This window comes from Sinocyclocheilus grahami, unplaced genomic scaffold (genome assembly GCF_001515645.1).
Source record: "Sinocyclocheilus grahami isolate Dianchi unplaced genomic scaffold, SAMN03320097.WGS_v1.1 scaffold1984.1, whole genome shotgun sequence".
NCBI lineage: Eukaryota > Metazoa > Chordata > Actinopteri > Cypriniformes > Cyprinidae > Sinocyclocheilus > Sinocyclocheilus grahami.
Window position 1 is genome coordinate 56,750 of NW_015507163.1, and position 5,401 is coordinate 62,150.

A 5,401-nucleotide genomic window follows, 5' to 3' on the forward strand; every position below is an offset into this window, starting at 1 on the left:
AAGACTACTGTCAGGATTTACTAAAAACATTAGCGATGAAAAGCTGTGAACAGTTATTTTTGTGGCTGATGTGCAAATTGTAGGAGTTTCCCTTTTAGAAACACAATTTACTAAGGTTTGCAGTAGTCAATTTACTGTTATTTGCACCATTATTTACCACCAAAAAAGCATGTTTTAACCCAATTTGCACCTGTGTTGTTAGTAGATTACAAGCACATGACTATCATCAGCTCTGCTTGTTCTCAACCTAATTTGTGCTGCTTTATGCCATGTGTTGGTCATTATGGAAATGAGCTGCCGTGTCTGTGTTCTTTAATTTGCTCATTTTCAGTAGAATCACCCACAGAAATGTCCACTCCCAATGGCTCTTTTATGGGATTATAGCGCTCTCACGCTAATTTGCCCTGTTTAGTAAATCAGACCACAGATCTGGGAGACCACTTTTAAAACCTCAAAGACTGGACTTTTATTTGGTTAAAGAACCACATTATTGATGTTTTTTTTGTCTCTCTATTCTATAAAGGGCAAATGTGGGATAATCTGTATAGTTCAGTTGGCAGATAATGTTGTTATAATGATTTATATGATGGGTGGGGGAGCCCTGGGGTTCTGTGGGCTCAGGAGAAGGATCTAGGAAGAAGAGCTATTGTCCAATAAAGAAGTGTTGGTTCATATAAGATGATCTGTTTTATTACCCACACTACACAAGAGGGTGTCACTATCACTGACACTGAAGCAGCAAATTATAGCAACATGTAAACAAAATATTAAAAATGTTACTGCTAGGCTACAGTAGGCCTATATAATCGATCAATTTTCAATGTAAACATGAAAGGAAAATTATTATTTTCATGCATTACAAAACTCATATTTAGTTACTCACTCATGTTCTCCAGATGATTTGATGACTGGTCGAACTATCAGATCTTGTTCCTCTGATCGATGAGATTTAATCTCAGCCAGCTGCTCTACTGAGTTCAGCAACACAAACACCAGAGCTGAAAACTGATCAGGAGAGAGTCTGAGTCCAGATTTCAGCTGTGTTTTTAATTCCTGGATTAAACATCGTTCATCCAGCTCTTTCAAAGCGTCAAACAGGAGACTGTATTTGTCTGCATCTGGAGAGGACTTCATGATCAGAGTTTTGATGTGTTGAACTGTGAGTTGACCGGATGAAGAGCTGCTTTCTCTCTGTGTCAGGAGGTCTTTTAAAGCTCTCTGACTGGACTCCAGCGTCAAACCCAGTAAAAAGCAGAAGAAGAGATCCATCTGTCTTTGTAAAGTGTTTTTCATGATGTTCTCGAGTACATAGTAGTCTGTGAAGTTCTCCTTTCCAAATTCAAGTTTCAGACTGGACAGATCTCTGAGCTGGTGTGGATTATTCACATTAATGACTTCAGTCACATATAAAGCTGCCAGAAACTCCTGTGTTCTGTGATTCACGAAACAGAATGATGTACGCTTGCTTGTGTCTTCAATCTTCTTTATGATTGATGAGCGTATCAGATCCCTTTCATCTCCAAAGCCACATTTCTTTAAGTCTTCATAACAGAAGAGAGAGTTTCTGTTCACCAGCAGATGAAACGCTATTCTCCCCAGAGCTATGATGGTCTCTCTTCTCTCTCGAATCAGTTCAGTCTGAGCTAACAGGAGTCTGCTGTACATCTGAGTGAGGGTCTTGGGGAAATCATCTCGGCCTGTACTGAACATCTTCTCAGGAATCGCTGCGATGATTCTGCAGTAATCTGGTAAATAACACATGCTGCTGATGCGTGGTGATTTCTGGATGTGACTGATGACTTTATCACTCATGCTCTGATCACTGATGCTCTTTCTGAAATATTCCTCCCTCTGCTGGTCATCAAAGCCCTGGATCTCTGTCACACGATCAATCCATCGAGCAGGAATCTGATTGGCTGCTGCTGGTCTGCTGGTGATCCAGATCTGAGCGTTTGGAAGCAGATTTCCCTTGATCAGGTTTGTCAGAAGATCAGAGACTGAGGCTGGATCATTTAGATCAGTAATCCTCTTTGTGTTCTGGACTTTAAACTCATTGAGTCCATCAAATATCAGCATGATCCTGTCAGAGTCATGAAGTTTCAGATGTTCAGTGTTTTCAAAGCATTGCTGCAGAAGCTGCATGAAGCTACACTCCGTCACCGTCTCTCTGATAATGTTCAGCTTCTGAAAAGGGATCAGAAATATATAATCGATATGAGTGTTTGATTTCTCTTCAGCCCAGTCCAGGATGAACTTCTGCACAGTCACAGTTTTTCCAGTTCCAGCTTCTCCCTTCAGCAAAACTGTCCTGATATTCTGGCCTTCAAACATGTTTCTGCACATGATCTGTCTTTTATTACTGATGTGAGGATAAGTTTTCTCTGTGATGTGGGGTTCAATGAAGACATCATTCAGTTTTTGTCTTTCTCCAGGTTTTTCATTCAGATACTGAAACTCGTCCTTCAGTCTCAGTTTGAACATCTCTGATACTACAAAGACACAAACACAGTTCAACTAATTTCACATCACTTGCTTTTCTATTACAATTACATCATTAACATTTATTTTATGCATATGAGTGAGCAATACTATTATAAAAAATAACAACATACACAAATTAATTCTTAAAGTTCAGTATAGCTTAGGGATGTAACGATTCACTCAACTCCCGATTCGATTCGATTCACAATTTTGATTTCACGATTCGATTCGATTCACGATTATTATAATTTTTTTAACAAAATGAGATTTAAGACAAATTATTAATTAAATCTGTCATTTTATTATTGCTTGGACAAAATGCTGCACATGTCTTTGTGAAATTGAAATATAACACTATAATAATATACTAATATAGCACTTGCATATTATTGCTCTTTTGTTGGTTTTGATTGCTTCTATTGTCCTCGTTTGTAAGTCGCTTTGGACAAAAGCATCTGCTAAATGACAAAATTTAAATATTATGTAAATAACAAAACTAAATTGAAATTTTAAAACAAGCCTCAAATCAAATAAAAAAGTAACACATATAAAATAAATCTCTTCATATAAACAAACTAAGGCTCGTCTGTGCTCTTAACATTTAAAATTAGAGGCAACCACTGCATTTTAATCTTGATCCAAACAAAGATGCTGCATACATGCAACATGAGCAGTTTTTAATCTAAATTAGATTGTATAATTTCGAAATCGGAAGCAAAAACAGAATGATTTGACTTTAGTTTTGTGAAACTATAAATAAAAATATCTGCATGAAACAGAAACAGCAGACGAGCTGAATGAGATGCAGATGCACTCTTTGCAGCAGGGGGCGCTTAAAGCGTTTCTTTGGTTTCTGCTGTAAACAAAGCAGCGCTGCGCTTATGAACTTTAATATGCATTATACAGAGGCAAGAGGAAAAGAAGAAATGCTATCTAAGCTTTTCTAAAGACAGTAAGTTCCCCTCAGACATGCATTCATATAAACTCCTACACCTAACTGAATCGTGATTTGTTTAGCATCTCAACCAATTTAAATCGTCACATATTTGAATCGATTTTCAACCGGCTCGCGGTTAATCGTTACATCCCTAGTATTGCTATTATATTTCCAGAAAGCATTGTTAAATCAAGTGAATTGATTGACTTGTAAACATACACTATATAGAGGTTGCAGCATGAAATAAAATAATACTCACCTTTTATGTACATTAACAAATATGCAGAATTAGAGCTGTGAATAAGAAACAATTCATGAAAATTGTAAAAGTACTTCACATATACATTATCTATAAGCCCAAACTTTGTATTTACTGTCTGAGATTCAGCAAAAACACTTTCTTTAATCATCTGTGACAGAGTTTTTTAGAGTGGAGGACACTTGTATGTATGTATTCATCTGCACAATGATTTATTCTATTTAAAATCAAAACCTTCAAATTAACCATCTTTAAATTAAAAGCATGTTTTGTGATTTTATACATGTAAGATTATTACCAGTCCCTGATCCACTGACAGTCTGTTTTAGGAATCTATGAGGAAAAAGGACTTGCTTAATTAGTAAATCTTGCCAAAATGGTCTGAAACATATCTTTTTTTTTAACCAATAGTTTTTGTGTGATCTGCTCAACCCCCAGTGAAGGTGACCAAAACTCACCGGTGTGACTATGTGATCATTAAAATGATACCAGTTTCCACTCAGATCTTTAATGAGTGTGACGTAATGACCACCAATGAATGAGCCGTGGTGATTAATGATGGCATACAGCTCATACTCTGGGGAAGATTCATGCTTTGATCCCTGTTTGAACTGTTGAGAAAAGAGCACATTGTGTTTATCATCTGCATTGCCTTCTGTGTGTTAATCTTGTGGTTTATGATGCTTATGAAGCAAACATGCTTCATATTATATTTACATTTCTTCATTTATCATATGGTTTTATGCAAAATTACTTACAAATGAGGAACACCATATGTACATTTGCATGCCTCTGTGTTCTTGTGCCACTTTGTTAAACTTATTTAATATTAATGTTAAAATCAAAGCTATTAATGTGATTTATTAATGTTTATTATATTTCTGGAAAGAAATTGAATGAATATGTTTTATATGCTGTTTTATTGTTCATTCAAATATACTTTTATTTCTATGAAATATACGGTATATATTATATCTGGTAGTTTTGTCCAGGGGTTTTGTGTGTGATTTTAATTTCCAACCAATTTTGCGTTCATTTTAAGCCAGCGATATAGTAATTTTTAAACAATAGTTGAGTTAAATAAAACTACCCAGTCTGCTGGGTCAAAGATGTAACTCAGCCAGATAGATCAAAACAACCCACTGCTGAGTTTGTCCATATTTGACACAGCCCTGGGATGCAAAATGACCCACATTTTTATTTTTATTTTTATTTAAACCCAGCATTTTTTAGAGTGTTTAATTGTAGTTCAAGTGCTGAGAGATGTGTGTCTTCAGCTGTTTCTTGAAGGTAGCAATTTCAGTGGATGACAGAAGCTTATTGAAACAGAGAGTGAAGGCTCTGGAGAATGATTTAAGCTAGGGACTTTAAGCAACAGCTGATTATGGTACAGCAATGGCAACTGGAAGTAAACTGTCATAGCCAGAAAACACACACACTAAACAACAATAGAGAGGATGTTGGAACAGAGTATTCAATTATTTATCAAAGTTGTTAAAAAAAAGTTTTTTTTTAAAAAGCAAGAAAAAGGTTGCTTTTGGCATAAATGATTAGTTACTGTGACAAAACTTTATAGCATTACCTAATCTGTTAATTAATTAGCTATTCTTCAATAGTATATGGTTACAGTACAATGTCACAAAGTAGCAGTTAGTCGTGTATGTGCAATAATCATATAGTCATGCAAAATATATATATTTTTTTGCAAAATGTTGTTGCCATTT

General features: G+C 35.6%; 1 long non-coding RNA gene across 1 annotated transcript; it reads right to left on the bottom strand.

Moving 5' to 3' along the window:
- Window positions 1-3,691: 3,691 nt before the first annotated feature.
- Window positions 3,692-4,268, bottom strand: LOC107573622 (uncharacterized). The gene is made up of 3 exons (XR_001607543.1): window positions 4,136-4,268; window positions 3,976-4,010; window positions 3,692-3,712 (listed from the first exon to the last, which is right to left on the bottom strand). It is a non-coding gene; the product is annotated as an uncharacterized lncRNA (long non-coding RNA).
- Window positions 4,269-5,401: the final 1,133 nt, after the last annotated feature.